Genomic DNA, 13,737 nt, shown 5'->3' with positions numbered 1-13,737 from the left:
TTCCACAGTGTCAGTGTAAACGATAAAAAGAACAAAAAACAACACATTTCAGCCTAATGTTGAGATTAAAATCTAGCAACCAAATTAACCAGATGTCAAATTGAACCTATTTATTAACTAACTACCACCACAATAATCCCACACTTTGGGTTCAATTAAACAGTTTGATCTGCTGCTACTATGTGGGAAAAGGGAAGTGAGGCAATGATCCATGTCTGTGTAAAGCAGTGTGAGAGTGTGTGCGTCTATGACCTTGTGTGTTAGACATACGCACACACAGAGCTGTGACTAAAGTGGGTGACAAACACTCATTTTCCGCCCTGATAGCCAGAGCAGTGGGAACTTCCTGTGGGCAGAACACTCACAGACCCAGAGCTCAAACCCAGAGCTGTACCACACGACTCTAACAAGAAACAGCAGAGTCTGACATCTTTACGTTTGACTCATGACTTACATCAGGTTACAAACACTTGACAATAATGTAGTGCAGTAGTGACAACAACAACCATGTGAGGAAAAGAAACAGAATACCTATACTGAATTGAATTAGACTGTAGAGTTGTATCCATAGACTGCATAAATACTGGTTGAAACTAACCAGGAATTAAATGTGTATTAGATAGCCACTAGAGGGCGACTCCACTGGTTGCAAAAATAACTCAGTTTGAATGGAATGGATAAAACTCTAGTAGTTCGAAATGACTGTAATTTTAACATATTTAAATGTGGAATATCTGGGAAATCATCTTCGTCTTCAATATTCATATGTCTTGACTTGTAACTTGCATTGATTCAAAGCAGGGACTCGACATGACTTACTTGGGGTGGACACCATATTTTGAGCAATACATTTATAATCCATAATAACCTAAAGTAAAATAAATCTATACATTTTATCGATTCAAAATGCAGTGCTCAAACCTTTTTGACTTCCAGTTCCTCCAAAAGCAATGAGTTGCTGGGACTGACTGGAGACTTGAGTTGGATTTGTCCCAAAAGACTGAAAACATCTCCGTCAACTGCAGCATGGAAAAACAACTCTAACTGTTAGTGAGGGACGCTGGTTGAGATGAGAGAATTACGCAACCTCAGAAAGAAATAAGGCGAAAGCAGCCAAAGTTACCAAATCAAGTATAATTCCCACAGCACTCAACTGTTTAAACTGCTCTGAACAGCACTGCATCAGCATGTTATATCATTGTACCATTACATAATGAGCCATCAGAGTGTTTGGTGCCAGTGGTAAGTGGTGATGGCATTGTGGGTGTAAACCGGCAGGGTGAGTAAGGAAATCTGATTTACACTCATGCAAAGACACGTACAGATTGTCAAAGTTCGATTGGGGTAAAATCCGGGTAAATCAAAGTCAACATGTGATGCTAAACAGCTTCTACATCGTCCCATATACGGACTCACTGTTGGCTTCTTGATATTCCCCATAGTTTCTTACGTGCTGATGTTCCAATTATGTGTTTATGTGACATCATACAATAATACACACAAATCATAACTGTTGTGACTCCATAGAAACAGTATAGAGACATAGTAAGGTATGGGAAATCTCTGTGTTGCAGTTACCTTCACAATTCATGTGTTTCAAGTTTTTCTTTGTGTGTGTGTGTGTGTGTGTGTGTGTGTGTGTACACACTGACCTAGCCAGGACCAGTAGACCTCACAGAGACCAAAATCTGGTTACGTTTAGGGCTAATTGTGGTTAGGCTGAGGTTAGGGTTCGGTGTTAACTGGTTATGGTGAAGGTTATGGTTGGACAGGGTTTGTTTAGGCTGTCCAAATGAATGTCATGAGGACATAAAATACAAGACTTGGGCTGACTTGGCTTGTCTTTGTCCAAAAATGACAAAATCCACATGGCGGCACCTCTAAAGCTTAGTAATTAACGTGTTACGTCCTGTTGGTTTAATCCTCACACAAAACTTAAGTGTAAAAATATCATGTTGTGAAAGTTATGTGCTGTGCTCCTCATTAATTCTTGTTAGTCTTGTTGTCACTGTGAGATTGCCAGACAACTGGAGACTTCAGTAGCTTAATATTCACGACCAAGGAATAATTCTCTCGTCTGTTTTTACGGCAGAATGTGTATTCTTGGCTGGTGACTACATTTAAATATAAAGCAGGTTGAAGCAGAAGCTTGCAGACATGAGGTGGCATTCAAGTTTTCTTTCATTGTAGTGTATTGTTTTGTTCGCTTGGTTAATCAATGACAAATAAATAAATAGATCATAATGTGTTTTTAGATGTAGATTATAGAGTTTTGAACATGCATTTGCAGGGACAGTGCTGCCTGACACAATGTGAATACATTCAAAGACAGATCTTTTTTTTCTCTTCCACTGCAGAATGATGACGTGTAAAAACAGACTCCATTCTCCAGAACTGACACATGCTTTGGAATAAGTCTGGCTTTATGAGGCATATGACATAATGACAGCATTAGTATAGGTTTTGTCTCATTTATTATTTATTTCGGACAAATCTTTTCTCCCTAAAGTAAGGAGCTGTTGCTCTTGAATCACTTTTGCAGGTTCTGTTCTCCAGTTCACCTCTCAGTCCTCCAAACCTCGGAGCCTCATACTTGCATCAATATGACTGTGCTGGGAGCCACGTTCCACAGGCCATGTGTCAGACTGGGCTCCGGTTTTACATTTAGCACCACTGGGACCAAAGATTTGTGTGTATGTGTGTGAGCACGTGTGGATAGTCTTAAATTACAATGAATGTACAAACGTGGTTTGCCACATTGCACAGGTTTGCACTGCAATCCTGCAACAGGACTCTGCATTGACTTCCATTCATATGAACATTCATCCATCCATCATCTACCGCTTTATCCTCCACATGAGGGTTGCATGGGGGCGCTGGACCAATCTCAGCTGACATAGTGCGAAAAGTGGCGTACAACCCGGGACAGGTCACTAGTCCATCACATGGACACATATAGAGACAAACAACCATTCACTCTCACAGTCACACTTACGATTAAGAGTGTCCCAAATCTTCATGCTTTTGGGAGGCATGAAGATTTGGGACAATTGAAGAACCCGGAGAAAACCCATGCACACCCAGGAAGCACATACAAACTCCCCTTATCTTAACCATAACCAATTGATGCCTAACCCTAACCTTAACCGAACCACAATTCACATCTTACCTTTAACTTTAACGTGAGCCTCAGACATGAGACCAGGATTAGGTCTCCATGAGGACTACTGGTTTCCATTACTTCAGAAGACATTGTTTTGACTTACATTCATTTCCTGGAGACTTATTCTAACCTTAACCTTAATTATTACTGACCTAATCCTAACCCTGACCCTAATTTAACCTAACCCTAACCTCATTCTAACTTTAAAACATGTCTTCACCTTAAAATGTAGTAATTTATGTTACGGGGAGTTTTTTTTCTCATAATATGACTGTGTAAACAGATGTAAGTCCCCACAACATAAGGAATACCAGGTGTACACACACACACACACACACACACACGTGTATAGAGAAGTGTGCATTGGGGATTAAATCTGGAGAAGTTTACAGGGACATGTCAAATCCATCATTTGTGTTTTTCAAAGTGTGTTTAGGTTTGTAGTATATGCTGTGCTCTCTCCTCAAGCACGCACACACATACACACGCACACACTGAGTTTTAAACCAGAAGTGGGTTTTTTTTCATTTATTTATTGAGGAGAAAGAGTTGCTGGTATTTTCCACTCCATGTCTCTACTGATCAAGCTGTCTGCTGGATGAAACCGGTGACCTATTTAAAAATAACGCACGGCAAACAGTTGACTCGGTGACACTGCAGTCCTTGAATCCGTTCGTGCTCCACAGTCTAAACACTGCAGCTGCAAATTCTTTGGATACCCTTAATTATTTTGGCAAGTGTTACTGCCACGCTCACTTAAGGGCAATGTGGTTGAGATCCTGAATTAGCAGTTTGATAATCGCACCACCAAGTTCTCTCAATGAGGAGACCACCTGCTACTGGTTAAACTTAGTGAGTCCATTTCTTGCCAAACACGACCAGAACACACTATTATTTGTATATCGTTACTAAGATTGGAAGGGCTAATGTTTGACTCAATAATATTTTGGATCACATCACATATAAAAATATAAAAAACAAAATCACTGTTATTTTTCTCTCTGTTTTGTAGCTTGAACATACTGTATATAACTTATAGGCAATTATATTCTGGCACAACAGACCCTCCTCATTATGTGCTGGAATTTAAGGTGTGGTTATGGAAAAGTCTATGAATTTATTTCTTGGGAAAACACAGTTATTACAGTTATTACAAGTACATATCTGGCGGGACATTTTCAGTTCTTTGCTAAGCTGAGTTTAAACACACACACACAATTTAGCACCGATGAACAATAAAGATTATAATTTCTGTACTGTTAATAAAATTAATCTGGACAAAACTAGAGGAACTAAAACAAACATCGCCTCTATTTTCTAACTTTATTCTCTATCTTCTATCACATTTCCTGGAAGATTTGAAGCTTTAAGACATGGCAGCAATTATCTTAGACTTTACTCCATAAAAACCACAAACTGTCATTTCTAGCCCTCTGTGAAACCAGTGATAAACAAACCGTTTATAATTGTTTCTCAATGATCAAGGTTAAATGAACTGAAGTCTTAATGCTTTATCAGGCAAACATTCAGCTTCCTATTTACTCTACACACGGCAGTAGCATGGTTCGTCTTATTACGACCTTGTAAGAAAGTTAATAAGCGTATTTCCCAACATGTCAGAGCAGGAGTTATGTGGGTGACAGAGGAGAGGTTCTGAGCGCACATGAAAACAATATAAACTGTAAAGTGTAATCACAAATTATCACCCAACAAATGTTAGTTTTATCACAATGATGCAGTCTTCAGAAACAGCAACAAACTAAGAGTGTGTGAGCATGAACCCTAGGCATTTATACAACAGTTTTCACCAATTATGCTCGCAGTTATGCCTGGTTCACACTGGATTTTTATTTTTAATCCGGCGACTGATACATTATGGTCTGTTGGTGTACTTTTTTTCCTTTCTTGGTGTATTTTCCCCCTGTGCTCTTCCCCTCCCCTCCTGCTGTGTTTTCTCCTGCTGATCCTGGCCGTGGCTTCTGCTGCTGGAGATCTCTTGGCTGCACACCTGCAACACATCATCATCATCATCATCACCTACTGCTGATAGAGCCTGGCCTTTTCTCCACACGTTGCCAGAATGTTCCGCTTCCTTAGTGATAACGTGCAGCTGACATTAACGTTTGTTCCGAGAATTCAATCCTTGTCCTGGGGGACGCACTGTCCTGCATGTTTTAGATGTTGCCCTGCTCCAACACACCTGATTCAAATAAATGTGTCGTTATCCGGCTTCTGCAGTGCTTGCTGACGAGCTGACCATTTGAATCAGGTGTGTTGGAGCAGGGCAACATCTCAAACATGCAGGGAAGTGGGTCACCAGGGCCAGGATTGAGAAACCCTGCTCTAGACCTTTAGAGTTTTCACCACCTCCACATGTGATATGCATGGTTCCCAGCAAAAACAGGATGAAAAAATATCTGTTGATAATGATATTGACAGTCTACCAGGAATATGACAGAAAACTGACACTTCTCACTGTAGTTTCACTGTCTAGGCTGAATCTGAATACATGAAAGCAGCATTAGCAGATCGCTGGTGTGAGTCAGAATGGCGTCTGCTGAAAAGGAATGCAGTTTGTCGTACATCATCATTTAAAACATACTTCTGTCCATTAGTCTTGGTGTAGGTCATAAATAAGCTTTTTACATGATCTTAGGAATGGTTGATTGTCTCTATGTGTTGGCCTTGCGATGGACTGGCGATCTGGGTCTACCCCACTTTTCGCAATATGTCAGCTGGGATTATTTATTGAGACTGAAGTTATAGTGTGATATTGTATATTGTCATTGGATTATTGCCCAGTCCTGTAGTCACTTATGCGTCAATGTCACTTGATCAGCCTTATAAAATCGTACACCTTGCTGTTAAAATATAGTCTCTCACTTACTCACTCACTCACATGCACACACACACACACTCCTGGGATTTGAAGGTCTAAATACTTTTACATCGGTCTTCATATCTAAAAATGTAGCTTACGCCAGCAGGCTGTTTGCTTAGCTTATCATGAAGACTAGGAACAGGGAGTAACATTGTTTTTGTCCAGTACTAACAGAATCCTCTTCTGCACTGCACGGTATTTACCAAACTGTATCATGCTTTAACTTATCGGTTCTTAATCTAAGTGAAACAACAACCTGTGCTGCTTGTGTGCCTGGTCATTTCAGCTCTGTTCTCACTATGGTTTTCCCAACATGTCCACTTATTCCTCAGATATTATGATATGTTTCAATCGAGGCAGTAATTGCGTTCATGTAGTTGTCATATTTATGCACTCTCCAACCCTACAATGGTCCCATCTGAAAATCTCTGTTTGCTGCTTCACAGATTTAGCCAATACTTTTTTTCCCCTCGCGATGCCAACTTTTTACAAGATTTCACAGAAAAACAACAAACCCCTGCTTTGCTGTTTCCTGCTATTTCCCAATTTCTCTTTGTGGGGTCTTCACTTGAAATCACATTTAACGCTCTCATTTACACTCTGAACATTTGTGCCATAGCGGGTAAACACTGAGGATATTTTTCCTACAAAGTGTGTGTGTGTTGAATCAACACATGGCATCTTCTGTTATGTTCAGCAGCTTATTTTCAATTCCTCTTCTGTTCTCCAACTTGGGAGCAAATGTGTTTGGTGTCAGTACATGGAGAGTAAACAACACTCTTGGCTTGATTTGACAAATTCTGGATGTCTGAGGTTGGAGGTTGGGCCATCATCTCAACCAATGTATACTGGAGCTGTGTTAATTTGCCAAATTCATTGCCTTAATGACTACTCCACATAACACCCTTAATCACCCTTAATATATCTATAACACACCATAAATACACATGACCTCTCTGATTATCCACGAGTCACGCGGGACAATTTATCAAAGAATACCTGCTCTGTTTTGACAGCAGTGTATACAACGTCCACCGCTGGAGAGGACAGAGGGGTATGTAAAATCATATCTCATGACCAACCTGGTCACAGAGTCACAGAGAAGCACTTATATCCCTGCTTAGACATTCTGTAGGAAATGCGATTTAGAGTTAATGGTTAATATGTCTCATGGGACACACCAAAATGTCCTATGAATGTGCAATGCAGTGAGTCAAACATGCTTAAAAGTGGAAAAAATCACATGAAGCAGTGAAGTGTCACGGGAAGTCCGACTTCTCCTCCTTGTCCGCTCCTTTCATTATTTCTCTTTGCTCCCAACATCCACTGGTGGAATATTTTCAAAGGAATTAGACCTACGTTTTTTGTGCACTAAGTAGTCCTCTTTGTGTTTAGCTTGCGTGTGTGTTACACCGTACAGTTCCCACCCATGGGTCGCAGGGAACACTTTGTTATCCAAGTTGCTGTAATGTGCCATTTCCTAACAAGCTACAGAGGAGTGAAGTCATTACATGTGGTTGGTGGTCACTGTATAAAGTCAGGCCCTGAGAGGAACTCTCAGCACCTCTGTGTTCAACACACACACACACACACACACACACACACACACACACACACACACACACACACACACACACACACACACACACACACACACACACACACACACACAGAGGGAGGGAGGGAGAGAGATATCATTTGCTCTGTGAGAACAGTTGGAGGATAAACAGACCAGGGAAGATACAGCAACCTTGATCTCACACCCTCATTCTAAACTTTCTCTATGAGGGATATGCTGGACATGGTCTGGACCTGGATGTACACGTTACATGTTATTATATACATGCATGGACGCACACATGCTTGCACACACAAAAGAACAATTCTTATGTTCACGATAGGAAATCAGGCGTCGCATGGTGACATTCAATAACTCAACATGTGTAGAACGTCCAGTTCACTCAAGAAATGGAACAATGGACACAGAACATATAAAATCATATTAGCTATGCTCCTCTCCTCTCCTCTCCTCTCCTCTCTTCTCCTCACCTCTCCTCTCCTCTCCTCATTCCTGTCACAATGATCCCGTTTGTATCTCCGGCCCTGGCCCCATGCTCCCCACCACAACAATCCTCACATTATTGAGCCATTAACCACTGACCTCTGGCTTTATGGGAAGCCTGGACCTCTGATGGGCCAGAGGAGCGCTCGGAGGATGGGAGTGTGGAGAGATAACACACTGTTTGCTTTGTGAGGTGAAACAAAAGCTGTGTTCAATTGAAAATCAGTTCAGTCTTTCCTCCCTAAGTGGATCTGGAAATGCACCAAAGCATTGCTATCCTGCACTAAGAAACAGCGATGTCACCTCTCCTGGGTATGATGTCAGGTTGGCCAGTTTTCTGCATGATCTTATTTTTCTTCCCAGGTATGAGAAGAGTCCATTACTTTGTCTTTAGTGTTGACAGGCAAACAAAGTGTCTATTTGTCTTTGAGGGAAATAAAACTCCCTGTCAATGCTTCATATTACATCAATGCAGCTGCAGGAGTGGGAATACACATGGTAATGATGAATGTATTACACCATTTGTTTCATGTGCTACTCTCTTGTTAGGCCACAATCGTAGAATTCACCTTTTTATTTATTTACTGAAGCTTGTAATAACCAGTGTTCAAATGTACAATTACAGAATCAGTGAGTCACACACAGCTGGTATACTGTATGTACTTTCCCATTCTATTATAGCATTAGCAGGAAAACAAAGCCATTACAAGTATGCAGATGAAACTGCATTTTCCAGTCTTTATCAGTGAAGTGAGAGAATATTGACCGAACCCAAAATGTATCCTGTTTTTTTGTCTGAGCTCCAAACCTGCCACAGTTACAGTAAGCTTAAGTCAACTCATGTGGCTGTAAGGCTTTACTTATGGTTATGGAAAATGACCAAGGCTATTGTCACATCCAGGATGAAGCAAATAATAGCACCATGCACAGATACTGTATACACAAGTCATCTATCACAGTACATCTATTTGTGAAATGTTTACGCCAAACTCAACCCGAGCCTGACGTTCGTTTCTGGAGTTTTGTCCAAACCTGGCTCGGGCTGGGATCCATACTCCATGGGAAAATGAATTGGGGTCTTCATCAATAGCACATGTCAGTTTTGTAAAATATGTTGCCCTTTTAGAGGAAAATAGATGATAAAGACAACAATGTGGCCAGTATTTTCCCAAAGGTGATGGTGAGGTCTGTGAATTTTGTGGTTGCCAAACATCAACATGGCTCTAGCTGGTGAAATTGCACATCTCAAGGCTTCCAAGCAGGGTTTGGACCAACATGAATAATTGTCATTACTCACAGAGTTTCAGTGGTCAATGATCTTCTCCTCCTTAATGTGCATATTTGTGACACAACAGTTTCTCTCGAGGGTATTTACGATGTGTCTCCTGATGCTATTTAAATGATTTCTCTCATTTCTCCATTGCAGGGTTTCTCAGTCCTAGTCCTTGGAATCCACTGCCCTGCATGCTTTAGATTAACTTCTACCATTCTTAACCTATGTGGAGGGGTTGTACTCTACTGAAGAGTTTCTCAATCCCGGTCCTGGAGACCCACTGTCCTGCATGTTTCCCTGCTCCAACACACCTGATTCAAATAAATGGCTCGTTATCAGGCGTCTGCAAGGCTTCCTGATGAGCTAACCATTTGAATCAGGTGTGTTGGAGCAGGGAAACATGCAGGACAGTTGGTCTCCAGGACCAGGACTGAGAAGCCCTGCTCAACTCTTTCTCTTACTTTGCTTTGTAGTTGTTTTATTTACTTTCATTTCAGACCAAACCAGAAGTTCTATAAAATGTAATTAAACAAAACAAAACAATTAACACATTCATTTTGACAGCACTAACATTAATATGTGAACTCTATGACCCCTCTCCATCTTCAGAGACTTATAATTTGAGCCCAGAGCAGGAAAAGGGTCCAAACAGTGAGTCACAAATGGATCTCTGCAGCACAAACAAGGAGCTGAGCTCATCTCTCCGTGTCTCTCTCACAAACTCTCATTTTTCACTGCCAATAAATTCATAATTCACTTACATTATTCGGTTAGAAACGAGGGCTGTGGTTTTCTACACAATTCCATTTTCTTTAAAGTGACAAAAGGTTTCATGTCCGTGCACAGCCATCTGCTTCAGCTCTGTGTTTCTGCAGTGAGGTCACTTGACCCCGACTTGAATGCTTGAGAAGCAGATTGAGGATGAAGCTTTCCAGAACTGATGGGACTTTTGACTGCATTCCTGCATAAACATGTCCTGGCACTGTAATGACTTGTTTTGTTAAACTGTATTTTTCTTCCTGGACCCCAACCATGAATTGATCATAGGGGGTGTATTTGTGTTTGTGTATGTGTGCGGTTTGGCCAGGTCATCTTGTCATAGAGCAGCACTCCCCTCTCCTCCTTTGTCATTGTTTATTTTGCAGGCGAAAACGCAAGTGAAGAGCAGACTCGGTTGCTGTTTCAAGAGCAGGGGGTTGTCACAGACGGGGCCATTGCAACAAGGTGGCCGGTGCCCCCGAGAAAGCCTGCTTATTTAGGTCGATGAGAATGACAGTTTGGTGAAAACCCCTTAAATGTGTTTGACTGAGACCCAAAATTGTCATATGGTCGTAATTTCTACATAGTTTCAAAATGAGACAGTGGTGGGTGTGTTGTGCTGACTAAATCTCTTATGTTAATACTGTAAATTTTAGCAGCCGAGAAATGGTTCCAACCTGTCCTCCAAATGAAACGTAACTATGGGTCGTTTTGGGCGCTGGTTTTGAAAACGTAGACGTAGGTCGTAATTCCTGCATACGACCTATATGTACGTTTCATTGGAGGACAGTCTCAATGGTTTGCAGTGATAAGTGGATGTGCTGAATAGCTGTGGTGCTTAATGCTACCTGTTCCAGTTTGTGTCAAAATAAACTGCACATTTACAGCACTGTAAAAAAAAAACAACAACCTGAACTTTGGAGCTGATTTAGCTGTAGCACTGAGTAACGCTGACAATGAGCAGAACCCCCATGCTGTCATCACATAAGACCTGAACATACTGCAAGCAAGTGTCTGAGTTCCCCTGCTATGATTTGGTTTACATGTCCCGTGTTTTTGTGTTGGGAAATTGAGGGGAATATTTGTTGTTTTAGTGTGATTCACAGGGAAAGAAGAATAACCAACACAAAACCTCAGCAAGGAAGTCTTAAGACACAAATGAGACATTCCAGCGTAGGTTGTTTAACGGCACATTCTCCTTTCACTGCTGCCTCTGCCAAAGGTCCTGAGATGTTTTGCAACAACAGCAATGGAGCTGGTGTGATGCTGCAAGTCATTGTGAAATTCTGGGGAAAACTCTGAACATCAAGTCTCTAAATACTGAAAGAAAAAAAACAAACTCAGCCACTTGCTCATAAAAGTTTTGCATTCTCTGGTTGGCGTTGTTGCCTCACAGTGAGATCCTTGTTTGAACTCCATCACGGCCAAATGAGGCCCTCTTGGAATAAGTCTGCGTGGACTCCATTTCCTCCCACACCAAAAACATGGATCTCACGTATTAAGAACACTCCTTCTATTTACATTAACCAAGGCACTCAGCTCAAAACTATAAAACAGTTTTAAGTACCGAGCACAAGTTTAACTTTATATGCATACATGTGGCGAGATGTATGCGTCTACACTTTACATTTAGGAAAACATCCATGTGTGTGTATTGCCATTATTTTCCTCTTTGCCAGGGTTACCCAACATGAACCTCTCTTATTTTAAGATGATCAGTCACAGATGCCAGCTAGATAAAACAGAAATCATGTCTAAACAGCTTGAGTAAGTTTCAGATTTCCCTGTATCTTGTTCCTGTTTGTCACACACATTTAAGATGTTTGGGCTTTTCATGTGAATGCAGAAACCTTCTACAACATGTCACTATCCCTTAATCTATTTAGTTTATCAATGCCACATGGCAACTATTATGTACTTGAGTCATTTCGTATTTCTTTGGGTAAAATGAGTCACAGATCATTGAAATACTTAGAGCACTCATCTCTAAAATATGCTACAAACTGAGGCTGTCACTTTTTATCTGAATCCGTTCAAACTTGAACCTTATTTGAGCTAAAAATATTCAGCCTAGCATTGTACCAGACTGTCGGAAGTAATTAGTGTGTGGTCCAGCAGAGGACGCTGTGAGCACCAGATCCACACTTGGCTGATCAGAAAAGGAAGAAGGTGAAAATGGAGGACACACACGAGCTAAAATGTCCTTCTGAGTAGACAATCACAAGACCAAGTATTACTGATTCTACACCAAAGATGGCAAAGTGATGTTCCTTAGCTGCTGGTGGAGGAGGCATCAGAGACAAGTTATCAACCTCACATGACCAATATCTTTGAAGGAATAGCATTACATATAATATTCATTCAAGCATGCTTTTTGCAAAAAAGTGACACCTCTGCTGTTCGAACCATATAGAAATGGTTATGTAGATGATTTAGATAATTTTAGTACTCTATTTTGTGTCATTTGGTCATATTTAGCAATTATCGTTAAAACGTCTTCAGGCTCCTTTAATTGTCCTTAATTGAGGTAAATTGCTTCCATGACTGCAACAAACCCATCACGATGCAAGAAACATAATTTACATTTAAAATACCATACTCATAAGTATGAGTACATCAGTACTCATTTTTCTAAGACAATATCCATTCATCTATCCATTCATTGTCTACTGATTTATCCTCTACATGAGGGTCACAGGATCGCTGGTGCCAAACCCAGCTGATATAGGGTGAAAGGTGGGGTAGACCCTGGACAGGTCGCCAGTCCATTGCAGGGCCAACACATAGAGACAAACAACTATTCCTAAAACCATGTAAAAAAAACAGATTTATGATCTACACTACGACTAATGGACTGAAGTAGTTTAAAGGTCCACTGTATGTTTTAAATGATGATGCACAGCAAACTGCATTCATTTTCAGCAGACGCCGCTCTGACTCACTCACCAGCGATCTGCTAATGCTGCTTCCTGCGCTCATTGACAGGTGCAGAAATGCACTCACGCTTGACCGATACAGCAATCTCAGCTGTCGCAGACAGTCTCGAGCAGAGGCATGCCAGTCAACATGGTCTGCAGGCCAACAGATTCAGTGAGGGCATTCTAATCCTCCGAGTCATTCCTGGATCGTGGCCCTCTGGGTCTTTAGTCAGCCACCAAACTCCACTCTGACCTGGGTGGAAGTGGGTTATCAATAATTATGAATCCCCCGTCACTGAGGGAAAATCCAGGATCCATGCATGCGTAATGAAGAGCGTCAGACACACCCATACACACCCATATTCCTCATCTGCTCTCTGTGTGTCAGGAGTGCAATCACAAGTGGATGAATGGGTGGAGGAGTGCTGATGGGTCAGGTCTGTAAGAGAGAACAGTCTTAACTCCTCGGTGAGTCATTCCATAAAAGAAAATAACTGGCTGTTTTGCTTTAGAGAAGCATTGGTTCTGCACACGTGCAGGTCAGAGGCTGGTGTTCTGAGGCTGATTTTAAATCTGGTGTAGCCAGCGTGATATTGTATCCAGGTGGATTGATTCTGACAGCGGTAAGGAGAGAACGTGCTGCTCCAGAGTAGCCTGGCTATGCATCCTAGGCATGCATGT

The 13,737-nt window shown here is 41.3% G+C and overlaps 2 long non-coding RNA genes across 3 annotated transcripts in view; one reads left to right on the top strand and one right to left on the bottom strand.

The window, feature by feature from the left end:
- Positions 1-10,862, top strand: part of LOC131465892 (uncharacterized) — a 27,581-nt gene extending 16,719 nt beyond the window's left edge. Inside the window, exon 3 of the long non-coding RNA XR_009241345.1 lies at positions 10,525-10,862. This is a non-coding gene — a long non-coding RNA (uncharacterized LOC131465892). The remainder of the gene's footprint in view (positions 1-10,524) is intronic.
- On the bottom strand, positions 3,740-13,737 carry LOC131465894 (uncharacterized). Of its 2 annotated transcripts, none has more exons than XR_009241348.1 (3): positions 13,414-13,737; positions 13,085-13,309; positions 3,740-5,171 (listed from the first exon to the last, which is right to left on the bottom strand). It is a non-coding gene; the product is annotated as an uncharacterized LOC131465894 (long non-coding RNA). The 2 variants fall into 2 exon arrangements; XR_009241347.1 differs by having other exon boundaries at positions 13,142-13,309.

This window comes from Solea solea, chromosome 9 (assembly GCF_958295425.1).
Source record: "Solea solea chromosome 9, fSolSol10.1, whole genome shotgun sequence".
NCBI lineage: Eukaryota > Metazoa > Chordata > Actinopteri > Pleuronectiformes > Soleidae > Solea > Solea solea.
Note: the sequence above shows the minus strand (reverse complement) of the source record. Positions and strands in the feature narration are given on the sequence as shown.